Genomic DNA, 12575 nt, shown 5'->3' with positions numbered 1-12575 from the left:
GCCCCTAATGAAACCATGCTGGTTGCCCTTGAGCATCATCTCTGAGGCCGGCCCATCACAGATGTGCTCCATGATGATCTTCTCAAAGAGTTTCCCTAGGATTGAGGTAAGACTGATGAGCCTATAGTTGCCCGGGTCCTCCCTTTTTTAAAGATGGGGACATTGGCTATCTTCCAGTCATCCGGCACCTGGCCTGAGCACCACAAGCACTCGTAAAGTCATGCCAAGGGCCCTGCAATAACTCCTGCTAGCTGCCTCAACACTCTGGAGTGGAGAGCATCTGGACCCACTGACTTGAACACATCCAGCCCCTCCAGAAGCTCTCTAACCCGGTCCTCCCCAACCTGAGGTCTGGAGACGTTCCCCTCGAGTCAGTCTTGCATCACGGTGGGGAAGTCCCAGTCCCTGCCCAAGGAAACAGAGGTGAAGAATTGGTTAGAGAGGTCTGCTTTCTCCTCTGGTGCAACCACCAGATTGCCCGGAGGATCTTGCAGGGGCCCCACATTACCCGGTGCTTTCTTCATCCTCATTTGCTTTGCTTAATTTGATCTATAACTGCAAAGATACCAATATTAATTTGAAGGTTCATAGCTCAAAAGATTGTAAAACTTTTCTTGCATTTTTTTAACTGAGTTTTACAGGTTTTAAACAGCGCACAGGCTCCCATGTTTGTATTTAGTTCTATCTGTTTGACACGATCAGTGGTGGGTTTGCCTTGAGGCTACTGCATTTGGTAAGATGGTTGCTCTGTCTGCATTTACTCTGCCTCCTGTTTTTGTTTTTGTTAGTTTTTCTCTCCCTCTCTCTACCTGGACAGTAGTAATTCTCCCTGAAAAGTTTCCTCGCTATAAACTTGCAAAAAATGCTGCGAGCTTCTTTCCCAGGGCTCATTCTGCCTAGCCTTCTATGGAAAAATGCCCTCTTTCAAAATTTACTTAAGGTGACCTGGCTGTGAAGGGACACTGGACAATAGGGGCTCTGTCTGAGGTTTGTACTTCTCATGTTGCAGACTCTGCACTTGTGAAGAGAGCTGTATTTTTTGAAATGCTGCTCAATGAGCTATGCCATGCTGTCTGCCTTCTCCATTTTGGGCAGGCAGATACCTTGAAATATGAGGCAGCTAATTATTGAAGCTTTCTCAGTGCTTGTATGCTAAGTTTTATCCATTGTTAGGGCTTTACAGGCACCTAATTTTCAGCAGCCTTTCCATATAGGATCATATTACTGAAGTGGCAGCATCAGAATGGCCAATTGTTGTGTGTGTGCATATATCAGTTGTAACCACACAATTATTTTATTGTAAGGAAAAAATTATTTTGCTAAAGCTGTGACCCCCATGACAATTAATTTTGCATAGAAGACCACATTTTTTGCCAAGTGTCACTCTTGCTCAAATGCGTCTGTGGCTGTTGTATCTGTTTTAATTAATTTTAGAACAACATGCCTCCATTTATTTAAATAAGCTGTTTTGACCACTTCACCAGCCTTTGCTTGCTAACCCATCTCTCTGGCATTCATTTCTCCATTCTAGCCCCTGAGCAATTCCAAACAACCAAAATATTGGAAGCAGTTTGCCGAAGAGATCTTTCTGTAAAATATTAGCCCCAAATTACAGCTGGTTGAGTCTTAAGATGGACAAGAGTTAGTGCAGTCAGGAATGAGTTTTAGAATGCAATTTTTAAAAGCACTTGGTGTTGTTTTAATTCTGTTCTTGCGGGTCAAGGAGTTAAAACGTCCATAAGATATTAGACTCGTAACGCATTTTGCACTAAAAACTCCCTTTAGATTTTTAGAAATTTTTTTTAAGGAAGGTTTCCTTTGTGTCCTGTACTCTTGGACTGATGGTAATAAAGCACCTGTGTCTATCTGAGCTACTTGGTGATTTATGTTACCATAGCATATGAGCACCTTGCAATCCTGAATGTATCTTTTATCCCAACACCCTGTAAATTATATGTCATAGCATACACAATAACATTGGGTTGATAAAGCATTATCCTTTATCGTGTGGGATGGCCTATATATATATTTCACATGTGAATAATACACCTGTTCCGTAGCTTATGCTAATAAAAACTTCTTTTGTACCCTGCCATCATGAATATTGAACATGTGTATGTAGTGTGGTCTCTGTGCTTTACTGTATAAGCAAAGGAAGAGCAGGAGGAAGGTGGAGGTGGAATGCCTTACTGAATATATTGCCAATTGTAACTTAGGTTGCTCAGTCTGTGCATCTCAGACCCATTGGGTTAACATGGTTAAGGCATGTCAGTTCCCATAACTAGAGGCGCACAAGGGCATGCATAAAACAATTATGTAAGGAGTGGACAGCTCAGGAGACTATCAGGGTAATGTTCATGCCTATGCTGACAAAGGACTGTGCTTAGAGAAGGATACAGTGAAGTTCACAACCCCCCTTCCATATGCACTACACTTTGAAACAAGTGCAATATAACTCTTTCGAGTGTGTGTTTTTGGTGCCTAGCCTGCACCATGACAAGCTGGCTGCATCACATCTATCTAGGGGTAGCGTACACAGAGCAGGCACAGCCTTCTTCCCTGCAGTGCTCTTGGAGTGGCTCTGTGACAGACTAGACAGGACCAATGAGCCTTTCATCATAGAAATATATGGGTCAAAACTGCAGAAATGACCAGACGCTTCTACCTAATGATTGGACACTTCTACAAATAGATCAGTGCCTAATAAATGTTGACCCAGACCCCAGATGCCTGCAACCACCAGAGGTAGCTGCCCACTAGTAGTCTCATGTCAAAGTCTGGAAGGACATACAGACCTGCCTGATGGTACCCTCTGATCTCTGGCAGTGGAGTTACTTGTGAAGCTTGAGTGGGGAAGTTTGAACTGCCCCATGGCCTACAGAATCAATTTTTCAGCCAGTTGCTTTAGGTATAGATAGACAGATATTGCTTAAGGGAATCGGGATATTTTACTGGACCTGCAACTGAGTGGTTTGATTAACTTGCGTTTGCAATCTGGTAGTTTGTATCATCATGAGGATCATTGTGGGCAGAATAATGGATTGTATCACTTTCCCCTGTGGCCGTACAGAAATCCTGTAATAGTAACCAACCTGTGAATGTTAGGCAGAGGCTCCAAGCCAGAGAATGTGTGCACAAAATATATGTGAAGTACATTTTCCCCTGTTGATTTTAACAGTAGAGAAGCAGTCCATCAAGGGATGTGCAGCAGCCATGGTCCCAAAGTATTTGGCCATTTACGACTGAAAGAGCCAGAATGATTACCAGAGCACCCAACAGTATGTTAAACATGAGTCATTACCTTCTCGACAGCTACAAAACTATTTGAGGCTTTTCTTGAGGCACATTCAAAAATGTTATTCAACATTTCAACATTATCTTGGAATTGAAAAGAAGAGATGACCAATGAAAGGAAACTGGTTCACCTGTGTAACCTGGTAGGAAGAATTGAGTGGAAGACAACAACTTCCACCCAGTCTTTCCCAGTGAGTAAGTACTTAAATATGACCAAAGCAATCAGTATGGCAGTTGAATACCAATGGACAGCCTCGCGATTGAAAAAAGAAGCTCCAGTGACAATCCTTCAATATGGGTCACGCCCTTTTTAATAAACATCGCTTAAACTGGAAATAGTGCCAATATTGCAGGCAAGCAGAGGCTCTGACCCATCTGTCATCTCACTGTGCAAGACCTTCAGTCTGCAAAATGCCACTGCCTGACCTGGCTTTTACACGAACAAGGTGAGTGTTCTCACAGTAAATAATCTTTAGCGCACAAAGAAAAAACAGAAATGCCACGTTCTGGGGTGCCAGTAAGTCAACACAATCCAACATGGTAATGGTCATGAGAACCATCTTGAGCTCCATCAATACAATATGCCATCACAAACAAATATTGAGCTTATGATCACCGAAGTGTGCAAACCATTGAATGTTGCCTAGTCTACACCAATTCTATCAAGTAGCTATCCCACATCCTGGGGATACAGTGTCAATGTAGCAAATGAGCAATTTTGAATGTGACTTAAACCAAGAGGAACATCTGTTCAATGCCAGAGCAACCAGGTGTGTTCCACTGTACCAGAAAGAGAGAAGACTACTCGCTGTACGTACATGTTCTGTGACCAAATGCAGGGTCCTTAGTGGAATGGACTGACCTCAGTGACTTCTTGCATAGCCAGCACCATCTTACTCACGCGGGCTGGTCAAGCCCCACTAACGATATCCCTACAAATGCAGCATCAGACCTTTCTAGATTAAACAGAAACAGCTACACAGAAGCTGTAGAAAAAAATGTTTTGCTGACTGGTTGCAAATGTAGCCAATGACAGCAGGTTCATCAGCCTCAAAGTGGTAGCAAATAGGAACATTTTCACTGCTACAGGAAAGGCTATGCTTCCTGCAGAATAGCAAACAATGAGGCACTTTTAAAGGCAAACAGGACAACAGGTAGCTCTATTATTACAAGTGCTCCTGAAATTGCTGAACTCTGCTGAATAAGAGCAACTGGGGCAAAAGCTAAGCAGAGCCTGGATTTCAGCCACTCAAGCAGCAAAGCCTGAAAACTTGTTTGTAATTGTAATGATGCTAACCTTCCTCCAAGCAAAAGACTGCATGTTAGTGCCCACAGCTAGCACAGAAACATCTATGTGACACTATATTATACTGGGTAGACACACCCTAGAGAGAAGCAGCTTTCCAAGGTCCCTTTTTGGGAGGAACAGCTGCAATTCATTCTATACATATGAAAACCATACAAAAGAAAGCAAACTTGGACATTAACTTTTATCATTGTTTTTCAAGTTGCTGCAAAGAAGATGATGACCTGCTAGAATTGTTTAGTGTTTTCTTGCTTTTCCACCAGATTAGAAACCATCTCGCACAAGCTGTAGTCAAGCTTTATCAAGCAACTTAAATCCAAATTATGTTTTTAGTTGAAAACCAAGTTTGTAAAGTTAAGGGATTAGCTGAGATGTTAACAGAGTTCCTTAACGTGGTTTGACTTACGGTGCAGATCATGCTGAAATCTAGACTACAAAAATGTTGGAAAATACACTCGGAACAATCCTGTGCTGTCGGGATGGACTAATGACTGAATTGGCATCTCATTTTTTAGCTAGCATGCTTCAGATTAGATGCCACAAGAGGAAAATAAATATGCAAGTCCTGCACTCAGAAGGAGTGTGGTCATTAAAGAGGGTTAAGACAATGAACAGGATGCCTGCTAATATACCTTAGCAAGTGTGGGAAGTAATATTTGACTCCAAAGTAAACATGGTCTCTTGATAAGGTATTAATTATGTAAAGAAATCATGTGTTCTGCTCTGGATCATTCCTCTTGAGTGACCTTTATTTCTGACATTGATTGGCCTCTGGTTTTTGGTGAGCCCATAAGCGTACTTAAACTATACTAACCATTATCTCACTAGTGCTTCTTTCTGTTTTCAAGGCTTTCAGAAATAAACATTTCTTTTTAAGTAGGACATTAAATTGATTTGTACAAGTGCACAGCTTTTCTTGTATTAGACATTAAAATAAATTGGGGATTGTCACTAAAGTATGATTTATTTTTTTTAAAAGCCTTTGATGGATTGAAAAGTATTTATATAGTTAAGAGTCCATAAGAGAGGATTTACCATTCTTTAAAAAAGAAAAAAGAAAACCTTCTTCTGTGAAAATGCTGAAACTAAGTGGAATGTTTTCAAAAAAATCAAGCATTGTTATGAATCTTTAAGTATGTGTAAAATCCTGTCTTCCAAAAAAATACTTAAAGTTGTTTGGATAGAGTTGGCATGTGCCTCAGTGGAGTTGCACATAAGATAATATGACTGACCATTTTTGGCATATGTTGGTCTAAATTGGCTCATCTATTGGCTGTCAGTCTCTTCTGAATTGGATCCAATTCTTTGTAGGCACGTTTCCATCTGGTTAAGTTTAGGACTCAAGCTGTTGGGTTTTTTGTTTTTTTGTTGTTGTTTTTTTTTACACACTCTCTCTTTCTCTCACACACACACACACACACACACATCTCTCTCTATATTCTTTCTATATATATATCTATATCTATATATATAATGTGTGTGTGTGTATGTATCTTGCACCAATAAAAATATCTTTAAACGGTTTTTTGCTTCTGTTCCTAATGCATTACGTTTTCTTTACTTGAGGCTAACAGGCAAAATAACCTTCCAAAGAGTGAAAGAATATTTGCTCTTCTATTATGGCAGGATCCTAGAAACACACAAATAACACTAAAATTGATTTGAATTTATAAATAATTTCTACAATATGCTATTTTACTTCTAAAGTGGAAAGTCATATTTTAAGTCTGCTAATGTTTTAACTATATGCATTAGGGAAGCAGGATGAATGTATCCTGTTAGTCTCACTGAGCCTTTCTAATATGGGCCTTGAATTATTTTTATTCTGAATACTAGCCATCTGGCACTGTGCACTGCAGTATTTAGTGTCACTAATAATAATTTAAAAATGTGGTAATATCTGATGATACTTTAACATAAAACTATAAGGCTGAGGGTGTAAACTGTACTGTCAGGATTGTAATCTTAAATCAGACAAAAGACCATGTTGTTTACTCGCCCCTTGTTTTCCATAAATGAGCCCTTAGTTATAGACTATAGTGGGAATTACTAATGTGAAGCTTATTGGCTAGTGCACACAAGTGAAACCACAGTTTCTGTAGCTAATGAACTGGGATTCTGGAGGAAAATCTGTAGCAGGAATCAAAAAGGTGTATGCCTCTCTTCAATTAGGCATGGGCACATTCAAGGCATGACAGATAAATGGGTTCTTCATCTTGAAATGTACAGCAGAGACATTTGAGCTTTTCTGCACCTCATTCAACCTCTGTATGAACATCAGGCTTTCAAGTAAAACCAAAAAAAAAAGAAAGAAAAGCCACCTAAGACAATGAAGACTGTGACTTGAATTCTGAACCAATCCAGGACTCTTATTGCTCACCTTGGTTAAGTAGCTTGATTCAGTGAGATTTAAGTAGCTGTGACCTGCATTAAGCATGGGGGAGAGGGGAGCCAAAGGGGACTGAATTCCACAGATTCTTGAGGCCAGCGCTCGGGGAAGTTGCAGCCTTGCTCAGAAATCAGTAAACTGAGCTTTATCCCAGTGTTGCAGGTTAACTATTTATAACGGGCCTTTCTATAAATACTATGAGAACTGCCTCATTGAAAGGGTTTCCATTTATATACCACTACAAGTGTCTGATTACTAAAATTAGATTTGAGTTTTGTAAATAAGCCTTCCTGTTGTAAGCTGTACTCCTACTAGCCCGGTCAAGCTAAGCTACTGATCCATCCATGCCATTGGAAAAACATGGATAATGACAACTTTTTCATGGAGGTATGCTAGCCAGGCCATACAAGCCGCACCTGCACTACTGGTAGACCTGTGCCAGATGTGATGAGTCTTGGACAGAAGAGTGCTGTAGTAGCATAGCTAAGGAAGAGGCAACAGTTAGGAGGAAACACATAAACAGCAGCCACTGTGCTGCTGGCCCTGCTGCTACCCAAATGGCAGGAGTGCCCAGATCTGCCTCTGGGGTGCTGTCGTGTCTGATTAGAGAAATTAAATTGCTTACCAGAGCAGTGCAAATAAGAACTCTAGCACAAGAAGGGAGAACTTGACTTTCTAGTAGTTGCCACGCTGCCATCCTCTAATCAGAGGTAACAGCATGATATAAGACAATGCTAAAATAAGAGTACGGCACCTTGTAATGGTGGAGATGCTATTCACCATAGCATGATGGCATTGCTCTACATTTTGAATCATGCACTCAGTCCTTGGGAACATAACTCTTAGTTGGTTCAAAATTATCTGCGACTGCAGCGCTTGGTTCCCTTGGCCCAGTAGTTATGGGAGTACTGACTGACTGCTGACAGCTAGTGTACTGAGGTGTTAAGGACTTGCCAGCGATCCCACTTCTGTAACCAGTCTTTGATTCCAAACTATAAGAACCTACTGGGTTCTGAACTCAGGCTGCTTTCCTGCATTCCTAAGGTTTTGGATAAGGCTTTTTGATGTCTGCTCTTCTCTTTTTCTTTCAATTAATTTGTGCACCAGTTCTCAGGACACTACAAAGCGATGAGTAGCACCTCTTTTTGCACCAGCAAGGATAGCTGTTTAGCTGCTTAATTGATACTGAAGGTCCCTTCCAAAAAGGGTTAAGTTCAGGATTTATCCTGGCTGCTCTCTCCAGTTGCATAAGCACACCTTCTCCCCTTCTGGGTTGGGCACATTGTTTTCCCTGTTTCTGGCATCCTGGGCTTGGCATGCTCACTTGTAGCTCATCTACTCCTCCACCTTCTGGATGTTGTCCTTGTCATGTTCCCTACCTCTGATGCAGGAGGCTTCTTGCTCCCTGAGCATCACTTCATAGAGAAGCATGAGGTTGTACTGTCTCAAAGTTTTCTCATAGTAAAGAACTGATAATTGACTGCTGCTTGGTGGTATGTGCAAAAATGACAAAAGACATTCTTGTTAGTCTTCACTGATGGTGAACAAACTTCATGGAGTAAAAAGCACAGGAGAGAGCAGGACTTACTGTGTATGAGCTGCACTGTGGTAACTTGTGTGTCTGCTCCATGGTAAGTGGAAGCAAAATCATGGTCACGTAAGCCCTTTTTCTTTCAGGTATAAAGTAGCCCTGGTTTAGCCTTCACTTACTAATAGGACAGGACAGTTACTATAAAGCAACTAATGCAGGGGTGGGTCATTTATTTTGGGCAGAGGGCTGCTTACCAAGTTTTAGCAAGCCACCAAGGGCTGCATGAGTAGCCCCGCCCCTTGACAAGTGCCCCGCCCCCAGTCGCCATCTTGGGACCGGATGTCCCATCCCCTAACGCTTGACCTTTGCCACCAGAAGTCCCTCCCCCTGTCCCCCCTGAATTACTCCTTTTAGCAAGGGGTTTTGCCATCTCTGAACCAGAAAAATACCAAATTATATTCTAAAAATCAAACATACTACATTATTAATTTTATTTAAAAAAAAATACTTTTGTCCTGATTTACATGTGTTTGTGTAGTGTACATAGAGGTGATGGTATACTAGCTTAAAATGAACTCTTGTATATTGTGGGAGGATGGGTATAGGTTTGTGAGTATGTGGGGTATAGAGGAGGAAGGTGGGTATGTGTGTGTGAGATCTGTGGGAGAGTGGATAGATAATGGGGGTGTGGGTGGGTATAGGTTTTGTGGGGAGCTGTCAGTGGGTGGGGGAGGGTGGCTGGGGAGGGTTGTGGTAGGGGAGGGTTTGCCCACAACCTGTCTCCCCCCGCCCTCTCCTCCCCCCCCGGCAGGCAGAGCCCCCGCAAGCGCTCCTGCAAGCCCAGGCCTCACGCTCCTGCCGCTCCTGGCCCTGGGGCACTGATGCAGGCCCTGTGCTCTTGCTCACTGCCACTTGCCTCCTGTCTGCCACCACTGCCCCCCTGTCTGCCACCACTTTCCCCTCCACCCTCCCTGCTCTGGCACCACATCCCAGCTGCTTTTGCGGTCCTGGCACTGCAGCTGGGAACCACGTGGTGTTGGCCAGCAGGCAGGAGAGGGGAAATGGCTGCAGCAGGTGGGGGGAAGGGGCAGTGAGCAGGGGCATGGAGTGTAGCAACAGCTGGGCAGGAGCATGTGGCCTGCACCGATGCACAGGGACAAACAATGGCAGGGCCCAAAGTGGGATAGCAGGAGCACAGGGCCATGGTGCCAGGGGCCAGAACCCCAGAAGCCACCCCAGCCAGGCCTGAGGACTCGGGCAATTGCCTGTGGTCCTCCCCTGCCTCCCTACCCCCCGCCCCATATCTGTATTTCCCTCGGTGCAGGGAGCCAGAGACACCCCCAGGCCAGAAGTCTCCAGCAGCCCCTGCTAGGCAGAGGCTTCCAGCTGGGCCTTGGGGTGGGGGAGCTAGAGAGGAGGGATGGGGCCTGGCCCCAACTTGCTGCTCTGGCTGTTTAGTTCTGCCACTGGCTGCTACTGCCCCTAGCTCCTGTCATCTTTGACAAGCAGCCAGGAGCAGATAAATATTAATTTTCCTAAATTTTTTAGGGGCCCCACAGGCTGGATAGAATGGCCTGGTGGGCCGGATCCAGCCCGCAGGCCATATTTTGCCCACCCTTGAACTAATTATAAGTGAAGCCACTCCCCCCACTTCCCATTCTCTCCCTCTCCCCTCCCCCCATAATTTGGCTTGGTTTGTCATCCAGATGCAAAGTCAAGACTAGTTGTGCACTTTACACTCCCCTATTACTGTTGTAAGGCGTACAACATTTTTTCTCACTTAAGTGTTCTGGAGTTGTCAGCAAATCTCATGCAATGGGCAGGATTGGCGTGGTTACCAATTTGCAATGCTACTTTGCTTTTTTCAGTGCCTCCATAACTACCTGATACTTTTATTTCAATGGCTGCACCACTACACCATTTAAGAAGGTGTCATAAGTTACCAGCCCATACCCATTTCCTGCTAGTGTTACCTGGAGGTCAGTCAGCCTTTCAAGTTGGTTTGTATGAATTCACACATCTTAGTAGGCCAAGACATTAACTCTAAAGGGCTCCTGCTTGCACTTTTACTTCTTGACAGGCAAGATGGAAGGGTACTCAATCTTTACGGTCATGCCCAGCCAGAAAAATACTCTGTTACATACATGACCATTTTCCCGTGTTTCAACTGGCCTGCTGCCTTTATCACGAAGACATTGCAGTAGCATTCTTTATGAGCTCCCTGATGTGGCAAATCTGCTGTTCTACACCAGCATTTTTGTAGCTGATACAATGGATAGTCATTCCTGAGCTCCACTTTGGGTCTCCTTCAGTAGGAGCACTTTAGGCTCCTGGGTGTCACTCCTCTTTCAGTAGAAGCACCTTAGGTTTAGACTCCCTTGGCTGCTCATACACGTGCAGCAAGGCTGCTCTACAGTGCTTCAGAGCAAACTTGATTAATAGTTGCAGTGTCATGTGCTGAAAAATGGCAGCAGAGGTGCTTTAACTAAAACTCATTCAAGCTTTAGTTAAAGTGCCCCACTGCCATTTTTCAGCACGGGGACACTGATACACAAGACATTCCAGACACTTTAATTAGAGCGGCTCTGGGAGCACGTGTATAAATGCCCCTTGTGACCCCGTAAGGTTGTCACAACCCCAGTCTAAATCTACTTTTTTCAAGACTGGCTTTGTGGCGTATTACTACTTTTTATTGCATTCTCATTTGCCTTCCTCTGCAGCAGAGGTATGACCCTCTACCTGGGATATCTTGACCATACATTAACAACCTTTTACAGAAGTAGAAAATTGGCTGCCATGGTTCCCTTGGTTTACCTGTGGCAGGTTTGATTGTTAGGTCTTTTTTTTGTGTCAGGGTTGATGGCAGTTTTACGAACAGTTTAGATTATGGCTTGGATAGGGATGATCCTGCCTCAGGCAGTGGGTTGAACTAGGTAACCTCTGGAAGTCTCTTCCAGTGCTATTTCTCTATGATTCTTTGATGTCAAATCAAACCCTAGCTCCTGTCCTCTCAGCCCAGTTGAGAAACCAGCTGTGCTGATCTGATTTTTTTTCTCTTTCTTTTTTTTCTTTCCTGCTACCTTCACCTCCTGGTCAGTCACAGTAATTGCTCTGATCAAAGATTCCCTCTTTGGTCCAGATGTGAAACAGAGATCTGCTAAATAACAAACCTGAGTGGACATTTGCCAGTTCAAACAGTCCAAGTTCAGTGCAGTAGTCCTTTCTCCATTGGGGTGGTATTGCAGGATGGCTTAATCTCACTACAACTTTATTCCAAGCCATCATGTGAAACAATTCTTACCTATCATCCTGAAGACATGGGGAGAGGCACCTTTAAGGCCCCCATGAGCTGCCATCAGGATTCACACTTCCTTCTAAGCTCATCTGGCACAATAGTGTCCAGGAGCACTTGTTCATTTGACACCCAAGTTGTGACATCTTCAGCTGAAATCTACTAGAGCACACCATTAAAAATAGCAGGCGCCACAACACAAATCCATTTCCCAGCCAAAAACCTCCAGTGGCAGCTGGATTTGTGCTGTTGTCTGTAGGGACTGATTACGAATTATCACTAATTTAACTCCTACAGTATATAATTTCTTCCCCCTGGCAGTGAGGCTTTTTCCATGGATCATAGTTATGTTAAAGTCCAACAACAGCCATAGATGTCTCCAGACATGCTGATGGAAGTAACTGCTGCAGCATCACACCCAGTTTCCCTGGCTCTACTTTTGTTCTGCATGGGAACTCTATCCCTACTGGCCTTTGCCTCCATATTACCTGCACACGTCTTTTTGATCTGAGACCTGCTCGGAAAACAGTCTTGCTTGCTGTGTGCAGGACTGGATTGAGATGGGGTGCAGTGGTGTGGTCACGGTCCTCTTTCAGACCACATAGTGGGAGCAGCAGCCAGGGACTTTAAGTCCCCAAATCAAGTAAGTGTATTCTCTTCCCCCACACCTCCTGTTCTCACCACCTCCTCTCCCATCCATGCTCAGTGGCACATGCCATCCCCTCCCCTCCCCTGCCTACTGCTACTGCTATCCCCACTGCTT

The sequence above is a fragment of the Crocodylus porosus genome, unplaced genomic scaffold (assembly GCF_001723895.1).
Source record: "Crocodylus porosus isolate Cpor-Errol unplaced genomic scaffold, CroPor_comp1, whole genome shotgun sequence".
Taxonomy (NCBI): Eukaryota; Metazoa; Chordata; order Crocodylia; family Crocodylidae; genus Crocodylus; species Crocodylus porosus.
The sequence above is the reverse complement of the archived record's forward strand: the minus strand, read 5'-3'. Positions refer to the sequence as shown.